Genomic DNA, 11,940 nt, shown 5'->3' on the forward strand with positions numbered 1-11,940 from the left:
TTTTCTCTTCATGGCTCCTTTAAGCGTTTCCGAACATGAATTGCTCTTTTGCGCTGGTTCGTACGCGTATCTGACTTCTCGAAGGTAACTGCTATGCATTTCTTTTGTTTGTAATAAAAATAGTACTGTTATGGTAAGGGTGGGCTGCAACACTGTTATCAGGAGCGGTCACGCTGCATTAAATTTTGTTCACCCTTAAGTTTATATCTTTTTTTTTCAGTGCTTCGGTAAACTTCGAGAGGTGTGGGTCAGAGACAAAGTGATGACGGTACGTTTAAGAGTCTAGCTGTCAAACAATGTGTGTCTTTGTACTATTAACGGAACATTTATGGGGGAGAATGTCGCCAGTTGTTCTCCTGCCTGCAAGTATGCCGCCGAAGCCCCAATTGCGTAGATGGGTACTGTACAATTCGCCAGAGAATACAGCAAAGCTTGTTGCAAAAGAGCGTCTTCAATGCTGTTTCTTCTTGTAAATGGCTTAAAAGCTAATTTTGACAAATGGTGGCAGAAATGCTCGCCTTGGGGGTTTTTATTTAAATAAATCCGAAAGATTTGCACAATTTAGTGAGTAGATTTGTTATTTATCTTTTTAAAATACAGTAAATTAGGCGCCATATTAAATAGAAGCAATGCGACATTTGAGAGCATTTGTTTTATCTTTCCTGGGTGAATTCACGTGGCAACAGTTGTGCTTGCATGAAATGAAGTTCTTCGAATATCTGGATTCTACATCAATTTTTGTCAAAGTTAGCTGTTGGATCAACTCTTTATTTTCAAAAAACGCCTTCCACTTTATATAATGCCGACTTAGTTTGGGCCGTTAGTGTTTAAAAGAGTGTGAACAATGTTGTTTATGCTCACGACGCCTCTTCTTGCAGAAGTCTACGCTCGAATCCACATTGAATTGCTGGAGGTGAGTAAAATAGCCATTGTGTACTTCCTCCGTATTTGATGTCTGGAATTGTGAAAACCAATTTTGCTGAATACTTTTACCTATATGGGTGCGATCTAATGTATCAAACTTCAGTGATACATGATCAAGAGGGAAAGAGTATAAACTGGCGACAGTTTCAGGCTCGTACTAAACTTTCGCGGCGACTACACTGCTTCACTGCTTAGTGACTCTCAACACTGACGAAGCAATTGACAAAACTATTGTTTTTACAAAATAAAAGATTTATTCTATCTCCTGACTGATGCGACATTTGTGGAAGAAAACATCTGGGAATACAGAAGTTGTGGTTAGTATGTAAACGCAACTTATTCAAAGGTCTCGAGCGGGAAGTAGTGGAGCTAAGAGAAAGAGCTGTGACCAAACAAAAAGTTCTGCAGACAAATCGATATTGTAGCGGAAGCAACTGATGGGATGGGTTTACTTATGACGATAGCGCAAGTGCGGAGATGAGGGCGCCAGGCCAAGAACCGACAAGCATATCCAGCGCGCTTTTACTTTCTCTTGTGCGAGCAGTGACATGGCCCTTCCACTCTTTCTCTTCGCGTCTAGGCTGCGCGGAAAGCTGCGCTCATCCATAAATACGTAGCAACGTTACTGTATTCTCTTCATTTGAATTCGAAGTAAGCAAGACAAATTCGGTTGTGGTTATCACAGGCTTTAGAGAAATAGGCAGAAGATATAATAAAAAAAAGAAGTAAAATATAAACGATTGCGAATCACGCACTGAATACGTCGCGAATTAGATTTTTAGAAAGATTAACCACGGCGGGGCCATATTTTCAATAGTGCGAACGGGCGAGAGTATCTGACCTACCTAATGTACACAATAGGTGAGTACAGACTCGGATCGGTCCACTTATAAAATGAATGTAATTTAAAACTGGCACCTCTGTCACCGCTCTTCCTCGCGAACTCGAGGCTTGCCCCGATAGCCGCCCTTACTCCAGTTTAGAAACCCGCGACCGGGTTTTTCGTGCACTCCAAACCGTTTCAAGCATTCTTTATGTTTAACCATATCAGTCGCCAACGACAATAGCCACCAGCAGCCGCTTGGCGGCTCGAATTAGCGTCACACCTCTCCGCACGCACTCTATCGTTCCCTGTAGTTAGTCCATCTCTGTCCGTGGTTCTGCGAAGCAACTTATTGCCCTCACGGGCCACCTATTGCCCACAGAATAAAAATGGAACATGCCTTGACAGATCTTCAAAGACGTTCAGGCATCTAATGCCCCTCCATCGCGAACTTGGGGCTCCACCCAATATCCGTGCCTTTGTGCTGCTTTAGAAGTCCGCAATATAGCGTTCCTCTCATACCCATCGGACACCACGCCAACCCTATCTGGCGTTCCAACTGATTCAGTGGTTGAGTTTGCTCACTTTGGAAGCGTCATTGGCTGCGTTTGGCCTTTCGTAGTTCACCAGAATCAGCATTTCGTCAGTGTCATTCCAACGCCATTCTTTTTTTCCGCCTATTGGCTGTGCGCTCGCAGCACACTCCTTTTTACAAACTCTACAAGCGGCGACAGAACACAATCGAAGGGCGGGCGACGCAGGCGTAGGGCTGTGAGCAGGGGCGAAGCGCCAGTGGTATTACTTGACGTGTTCGTAACAGGTACGTCCTATGAGGTGCAGAGGGAACGCCACAGTAGCAATGCAGACGCAGGTTCCTGGAGCGGCTTCATGTCGACCATCTCGGCACACCTTATGCCAATCTCTGTTCCTCAGTAGCTCGATTCACGTCAATGGTCACCGACAATTTTAAATGCGAATGCATTTCTGAGTCGGGGGTTGTCGTGCGTTGGCCGGCGTGCGCCTAGCAACAGCTGTGGCGCGCCTAGCAACCGGAGCAGGTGGTAGCTCGGGCGGGAGTAGCGGAGGGCAAGGGGAGAGGAGGAGCGCGCTCGGCCTGTGAGGGCGCTCGCATCGCGGAGCTCGGGCGGAGTAGCGGAGAGTGAGTAGAGAGGGTGAGCGCGCTCGGGCTTGTGAGGGCGCTCGCATCGCGGAGCTCGGCGGAGAGAGCTCGCGCGCGGGGCGGGCGTGTTGCGCGGGTCTCTCTCTCCTCTCCGCGTACCCTCTCTCCGCTCGCTGCGCTCGGAAAAAAATATATAAATGCAGTGGAGCGCGCGCCTCTCTCCGTAACTGCTTGCCGCAGCGCACTCATCGGTGCACCCAATGCATTCGCATTTCCGCACGATCCCCTTCGGGGAGGTGGGGGGGAGTTTTTTTCTTAACGTGGGCCAGCTTGTGATCATGCAATAAACGTTTCCCCTGCGCTTATGTGAATATCGTACGCCTACAGCAGCTGCGCTGGTCTCTAGGATCACGTTGTGTGGTCGCATTAAAACGGGCTTCAAAAATTGAGGGAGGAACTGTGCATCCACAAATTAATTTTATTCCCACTCGCGTTTGTTGTTGTAGATGTAGTTTTTAGTTAGGTCCCTATTTTTACATGCCGTGTTGCTTTAGGGAAACGCGTAGTTTCATCTCGTAATTTGGCGCCACTTGCAGTAGTGCACATTAAAAACGTCTCATTGATGTAAACCATGTATTATCAGTGATGACATCGGTTGTTGCTTTTGATTCCGTACAAGACTTGTAGAGCTACATATTTTGATCATTCATGTACAGATGACAACCACGTGTTCCTCCCTAGACCAGCCTAGAGGATACGTCTTCCCGTCAGTATATCCCAATGCAAGCCCCTACTCAAGTTCATATCGATTTGTGTTCATTTTATGTAATGGTAACAGCGGAAAACAAAGCCTCAACATGTTTTTCACACTGGAGCAGACTACGAAACCAGAACGTTTTTGTTTGTTAAACTCAAAAGATAATTAGAGAAGCCCCTTATATTTACCAAAAAATGCAGCCTGCTATCCTGACAAAACAGATGAGTTTGCGCGGTACCATGTTTTTGTGGCAATATGATCTGCACACTGTTGATTCAGCTACCACACATTCGTATATTATAGAACAGTAAGCCTTTTCAGTTTTACGGGTTACCGCTAAAATATGCAGAAATATGTATTCAATTCAACATTTGTCGGCAGGGTGTAGTTTTTGAATCCATCCTTCACTCTAAAAAGCATTTATACCATTTTTTACTTCGAAGAAATGAATTCGGCCATTCGAAGACCACCGCTTTGCTATCTTGTTTTGGAAAATTGAAGTCAAATTTTCGCCTTTCTTTGCTGTAGTGCCTTGTCCATCCGGACGCATCCGGACCACGCCTACGTGGAGGTAGCCTGCTTCCACAGCAATCTCCCAGCGAACATCATCGGCGGAAACGTGAGAACAGCCATATCGCATTCACTGCGGGAGGCGCTCCATGTTACATGCCACTGAAGTCCACTGCAATACCAGTAAGCCAAACTGTGGGCAAAGTTTGACCTTCAATCATTATCCTATAATAAGAAACGCAAATAAAGGGCCTTCTGAGTCCACCGTTTTAAGCGTGTCTTCTGACAAGGCGAATGAGTTATGTGAACCCGTGAACCAACTAGGCAATTAAATTCTGAAGACCTCTTTGGAGATTGCAGAAACCGCAGTTCAGTTTCAACCGTAGCAAAAGTTCTTTAACGCGGCATATGAATATCTCACGCCTAAGCTGCTTTAACAGTTTCGCCAACACCAATCACCGAAGAAGGATACTCTCGCCGCTGTCTATCAGTTACAGAAACAAAAAATAAATAAATGACAGGGGCACTTAGGTCTGCAAACGTGCTTTCAGGGAGAAAGCCTGGCGATACTTACTACCGACTTCTGTACTGCTACATCGTATTTGGGTAATTTTCTCGCTTTTGCTTCTTTGTCTTTCGGCACGAATTACTTCGACAAGCTCTTTTTCTGCTACACTATGTTTGCATCTGTTTTTTCGCGCTAATGTCCTCATCCTACTGCACGAAAACCCCAAAAAACAAACCTGCACACGCCACCGCCACCCTGCAGGGCAGGTGTCCAGGGCAGGTGTGCACCTGTTATACTCATGTGCTATCACGTTAAGGTATCACGCGGCACGCACTATTCTACAATGTTACGTTTCCAATTCGCATTGAAGTAAAAGCTCGTTAACTCGAACTTCAATAACTCGCATTTATGGATAATTAGAACTGCACGATTTGGTCCGCCAAGCTTCAATGGAAGTCTATGTATAATAAAGCCCGTTAATTCGAATGCGACTAGGTCTTCCTTGGATAATTCGAACTACGCGCCACCGCGCCGGCAGCACCGTGCCTGGTACACGGCTAGTGAAACACACCCTCTGTTTACGCACTAGGATGAGTCGCCTCTTCAAAGAATGAAAAAAACTAAGGAAGAAGTTAAATCGGATAACATCAATCTAAAACATGGCCCACCTTTTTGGAAGAAGTTTCTTTCCCTAGTACGTCTATGTGGACGCGAGCTAGTTGAGTGTGCTGAGCCTGCTGACAGATGGCATCATTGCTGACGTTAGACGCGTCAAACCTGTCACCGCCAAATACTAGGAGGAGGTGCGCTCGAATCGCCAGTGAGGCCATCGCTCGGAAGTAATGACAGAATAAAATAGCCCCCTTGCCCTTAGGGCGCTGCCCTTTGGCGGCCGTCTCTGGGCTGAGCCGCGTTGTCGGCGTAACCGAGTGAACAATGGCAAGTGAAAGAAAAAAGCGAACGACGAAACAAAGCAGAGGAGGAAAGTGTCGTAAAATTGGGAGGGGAGGGCGGTGTGCCGTGGCGGCGAGAGTCAGCGCTCTCCGAAAGTGTGCCGTGGGGTAGGGAAGAGGCAAATTGCTGTGCCCGCACGAGGCGCTCGACGGTGCACCCTTGGCGATAACGGGACGGGGTCGTTCGCGTGACTATGATGTGCGTTCGCTAAAGATGACGTTCGCGGTCCCTCCCTGAGATTAACTTCGCGCCGCCGACGCAGAGGCTCATCATCGCTGCCGTCGAGAGAACCCAAGAGTGAGTGCGGCCTCAGCACAACGAAGCTGCGCTTAAATATCACATTAGGGAGTATCGTAATCGCCAGCCACCTTGTTTAGTTTTGTAATGTAAGTGAAAAGGACTTCCGCTACATTCTCCCGAGAGATAAAAGAAGGCGGGCTTTCGCATTTAAGGATAAAAGGCAGGCTTCAATCGCGGACATTCTCAAGCCGTTAATTGCTCACATGCTCTACTGTTCCCCAATCAAAATGTACGGTTTTTGTTGTTCCCTTCCGTTAGCTCGAACTTTAAAGTAATCGAACTAAGCTGGCGTCCCTTAGAGTCCATGTAACGATCTTTAAATGCATTGCGAATTTTGTAAAATGGGCATATTATAGTTTCAAAGCTCCTGATTGCTTGCCAATGCCCCAAGTCGGCGTGGGTTACGAAAAAAGTATCAGTTTGTTCTACCGCTCACAACGTGCTGGGAAAGCAACAAAAATTTGCTAGGATGGCGCAATCGGTCGAGTACCAGCTTCTGGTGCGCAGACACGAGTTTAAATCCCGCCGTATAAACATTTTCTTTAATTTATTTACTTTTACCACGGCCCGCATTTTTTTTTTTTGGGGGGGGGGGGGCAGGACAACTGCGGTTTTTCGAAGACTAGGGCAGCGCTGACGACGGCGGATCGTCACTGGCAATTCGAGAGATACCGCGATGTTGACCAGCAACAGCCAGTGAGACATTGATTGATTGTAGGATTTAACGCGCCGGCAAACACAGGCGATAAGGCGCGCCGTAGTGGAGGGCTCCGGATTAATTTTGACCACCTGGGGACCTGTAACGTGCGCCGAAATCTCGTACGCACGGGCGTTTAGCCAGTAAGACAGCCCACCGCTGTAGTGCTGTTTAAGGGAGTGCATACTGAGGGCAATTAAAGAGCGGGCTGTCGGTTTTCGTGCACCGTTCACAATTGCGAGCTTACGACGTCACATGCACGTGTAATATTTGGCTCAGGTATTCCGGTCAACGTAATCTAAACGCCGCAAAGGATAATGCGCTGAAATAATATGCAAGACAACCTTCCTTATCTGTGTTATCTGTGGCACTTGACGCACGAAGAGTTCCTAAACAACAAAAAATACTCGCGCAGTAGGCCTATAACAATACAAATGTGTCGAACAATACTGCTCCAACCAAAAGTTATTAATATCGGCCTTTCGCAAAGTTTATTTCCGCACTAAACCGATATTTCGCACATCGTGGGGTAGAAAGAAATGAATCAAAAATCCGGACTAGATGAAAACAACGACACAGAAAATTCACGAAAGAATCTTATTTAATTATAAAGTGACCCGCCGCGCATGCAAGGTATTTCAAATCGTTCCTGTAATTTTGTAGGTTTGTCCAAACAAGCACCCTTACGTGTTAAGCAAGGTCTGCGTCCTTAAGAACGGTGACAGAGATCCGCATACCCATGTTATAAAATTGCAAACAGCCTTACACCGTTTCATCTTGCAAGAGGCCTCTTCAAGAAATATGGCTCTCAGCGATCGGGTGTGACGACATTCTTCAGTTCTATAGATACGCAAAGGAAAGTTTGACATCCACCTGGATGCAGCCGTACGGCTACAAAGAAAAGCGCTCTTCGCTCTCACTCTCGCGCTACAAACTGCTAGCCTCCTGGTGCTCAGTTGTTAGAGCAACTGCTCCGTTTAGGCGGTGGGCCCGGGTTCGAATCCTGGACCAGGACGAATTTTTCTTTAACTCCGAAGTTTCTGAGAAAGCTGTATAGCTTTCCTTTGTAGCCGTGCGGCTGCATTCAGGTGGATGTCAAACTTTCCTTTGCAGAAACTTACTCCACCTTGGGGATTTACCCTTAATCTGGTCGATTAGTTCTATAGATAATGTGTTGCCACTAAGGCCAAATCCCATGTGTGCCACTATGTGCTGCTGGTGCGCGTGCTGGGCCGGCATGAAAATGGCTACGTTTAATACGCAGATAGCTGTGAAAAGGCGCGCCTAACCAATCTTTTAAACAAAATTGGAGGTTCAACTCGCTAATTTCTTGCCACACCCAATTTTTGTTTAAAACCACGCAAACCACAGTTCCTTCATATTACCGACGTTATATTTCAGAAATACATAACTCTGCATCTGTACACCACATACAATCGCTTTTTTTTTTCTGGCGGAAGCAGGGTTGGGACAAGTTGCTCTGTATGGCTGAGCAGCGTGATGATATTAAAAAGAAGTATAGACCACTAGAATGTAATGTGGATAGTAAAATCAATCACGTGGTCGGCATGGAGCACCTGTGAATCAAACGTTGTTCCCGTCTGTCCATACGGATATTGGCCAGTAGAAGCTCTGTCTCAAAAACAATCGCAAGATCCCGGGTTTTCATTCTGAGTATGTCAAGACTAGAAGCTAATTTTGCAAATTGTTAAAATGGCGGTGACGTTGTAAGTACGAATATAGTTGGTCCGCAAGTGAAATATTGAATCTACATTGTAAAGTGGTACCCTAAGTGTGTTGCCGCATAATACTTGCCACGGCACGCACGTTATTATAAGTAAACTGTCACGGTGCTCCTTGGGCACAAATTATCGCCCTTCTGGATTCTGGAAGGCCATAAGCACCATTTTCCACCTAAAGTTAGTGGACACACCACAACAAGTCCAATGAGCGACAATTTCCTATCATCCACTGCACCCGTTTTACGCGTGAATATTACAGCTGAATAAACAATCCCACTACCGGCCCTCGGGCACTCGATATAGGCGCGGCTGGAGATCTTCGGGAGCGGATTTCGTCCTGCAGTGGACACAACAAGGCTTACCACGGTAACGATGAATGTAGTTAATATAGCTTCTCATATATTCTTCAAGGCTGTTTTCATATAACTGTAAAAACTGTCTTGCAGTGTGGTGGTGTGCCGGCCTTGTTTATTGATAATTACGACCCCTGTTCTGTAAAAACATGATATCACCCGTCGGTCAACCGGCTGCAATGAAACACAGTTCTCAATAGGTTATTGCGAGGCACACCAGCGATGCCACGAGAACTTGAATATGCATAGTATAAAAAAATTATGTTGTTCTTGTATCTGCTATATAGGTGTGCAGCATTCATTCCCCTAAATAAGATAAATATATCCCAAACGCCTAAACCTGCTCAGTTACTTATCAGCTCCTAGAAAAAACGCAATTAAATAGAGGACAGGGTGAATATTGTCACGAGAGGGACAGATGGTTGCCAAACAGAAGACTAGTTTTAATCTGTATCGAGCCCACACAAGGTAGCGAGCAAGCAGGCAGAGCGTCCTCTTCCTCTACCCAATTCCCTGGCTCCACCCAGTGGTCATGGCGGTTTCCGAGTAGTCAGAGCATACCCTTGCGGGGATGATTACCGTTCATACGGTGGCACTATCCCTCTCCTTCAAAAAGCATCGACTCGATGCGAAAGAAAAGTGTAAACAATAAAAGGGAAGGCTCTAAACACAACACAATTGCTAATATAGTTCCGACAGTCCTTCACAGTCTTGGAGGCGTCTTTGGCACTCCTCCAGGAGTGAGATTGCAACTTCAGCAGCCAGAAGTCCATCAAGTCCATTGGATGGGCGTCGGCACTCAACGTGCTAAAGCTTCACCCTGGCTACATGAACAACTTCTGGAAAGGCCCTCCGCCGAGATCGAACAGTTCCTTCGGGAACTACCTGATACGTAACCTCACTGGGTTGACGCACCACTTTGTAGGGGACGACGTAGCGGCGCAACAGTTTTTCGGATCTCCCTCGAATGCGCACAGGGCTCCACACCAAAACCTGGTCTCCAGACTGGTAAACCACCTCTCTGTGGCGGTTCTTATATCGGCGTGCGTCGATTTTATGTTGGTTCCGTATTCTACATCACGAGAGGTTGCGAGCTGCTTCGGCGCGCCTAGTGAATTCTTCAGCGTCTGAAGCGGGTGCTTCAGTTCCACTGGGCAGAAGCATCGAATCAAGCATTGTGATGAACTCCCGACCATGAACGAGACGAAAAGGAGTGAAGCCGGTTGTTTCCTGCGGAGCCGTGTTGTATGCGAATACAGCGTAGGGTAGTACCTCATCCCAGTTCTTGTGGTCATCGTTAACATACATGGAAATCATATCAGCGATTGTCTTATTGAGCCGCTCGGTCAGACCGTTGGTTTGTGGATGGTATGCAGTTGTGCGGCGATGGTCGGTGTACGTAAGTTTCATTAATTCTGCATTAAGCGCTGTTCTAAACGCAGTTCGTAGGTCGGTAATGACGACTGCTTGGGCACAATGGAGAAGCACGATACTGTGGAGGAAAAATATCGCAATTTCCGCTGATGTTCCTCGTGGTATTGCCTTTGCTTCGCAGTACCGTGTAAGATAGTCGGTAGCGACCACAATCCACTTGTTGCCAGCTGACGACAAAGGAAATGGGCCAAGTAAATCCATGCCAATCTGTTGAAATGACAGGTTCGGGGGATTGATAGACTGTAAGAAGCTGGCTGGCCGAGTAGATGGAGATTTGCGGCGCTGGCAATCCCGGCACGTTGTGACGTACTGTTTGATTATGACGGCTAACTTTGGCCAGTAGTACTTCTGGCAGATCCGCGCCATTGTGCGAGCGAAGCCTAAGTGCCCGGACGAGGGCTCGTTGCGGCAAGCGTGTAGAATGTCGCCGCGCAGGCACGTCCGTACAACCAGAAGGTATTCCGATCCTGTCGGCTGAAACCCTTTTTTAAAGAGCCCGCCGTCCCGGAGAACGAAAGATGAAAGTGAGCGCCTAAAAAGTCGTGGGATAAGCGCGCTACGTCCCTCGAGGCACTCAATGAGTGGCTGGAGCTACGAGTCGTCTCTCTGTTGTTGGGCAAGATCTGTAGCTTCCAAGGCTCCGAGGAACGCATTGTCCTCTTCCGTGTTGCCAGGATTACGCTCAAGAGGGGAGCTCGCGACAAGCAGTCGGCGGCGGTGTTGGGCTTCCCGGATTTATACACGATGGTGACATCAAACTCCTGAAGCTTGAGGCTCCACCGCGAAAGGCGTCCCAAAGGGTGCCTGAGACTTGCCAGCCAGCACAAGCAGTGATGGTCACTAAATACGCGAAATGGCCGGCCGTACAAGTAGGGTCTGAACTTTGTAATCGCCCATATTACCGCCAAGCACTCCTTTTCTGTCGGCGAGTAGTTTCCCTCCGCCCGTGACAGAGTGCGACTTGCGTAGGCAATCACTTTCTCAACTCCATCTTGCCACTGTACTAAAACTGCGCCGAGACCAACGTTGCTTGCATCTGTGTGCAGCTCAGTCTTGGCATCTTCGTAAAAATGACCAAGTATAGGGGTAGTTTGCAAGCTCCTCTTGAGCTCCTCGGAAGCTATGCACTGCTCTTCTCCCCAAGTGAAAGGTACGTCGTTCCTTGTCAAGCGAGTTAGGGGCTCCGCCGTTTTTGAAACGTTGCCCCAAATCGTCGAGAGGGAGAGAGAGAGAGAGAGAGCTATTTATTAGAAGAAAGCAGATACGTCTGCAGGCATGTATTCGCCTACATGCTACTCTGCGGGGATGGGGTGAAGGGAATAAAGGCCCTAAAGGAAGCAGGGCGAAAGAGAGGGGAAAGAAGGAAGAGGTAAAAAATAATGTAACAAGGAGTGTTCCGTGGGTCAGTAAATGTCCAGGTGGTCTCACAGGATGACGACGCATAGTTCAACATTGTCTCTGCGACGCCGATGTCGTGTAAAGAATCAAACAGTGCATCTAACACTTTTCGCTGGGATGATGGAGATGACCATGGTTCAAGAAGAGCTCTCAATGATAAAAGTCCGTTGTTGAGGCACTCGATCTTCTTGGCGAGGTGGCTCCTTTTCTGTTTGTACGCCGGACACTCTAATAAAATGTGCTCAACAGTTTCTGGCAAACCACAGTTATCACAGATAGGGTTTGTGGTTTTACCTAGGCGATGTCGGTAGAAGTTCGTAAGTGCTGCGTTGAGGCGCAACCGATGGTAGAGCGTCTCAAGCAGACGTGGGATTCGATCTGGGAGACTCATTCTCAGGTCAGAGTCTATATGGTACAGAA

The sequence above is a fragment of the Haemaphysalis longicornis genome, unplaced genomic scaffold, assembly GCF_048455015.1.
Source record: "Haemaphysalis longicornis isolate Haplotype H1 unplaced genomic scaffold, Haemaphysalis longicornis Haplotype H1 scaffold_5, whole genome shotgun sequence".
NCBI lineage: Eukaryota > Metazoa > Arthropoda > Arachnida > Ixodida > Ixodidae > Haemaphysalis > Haemaphysalis longicornis.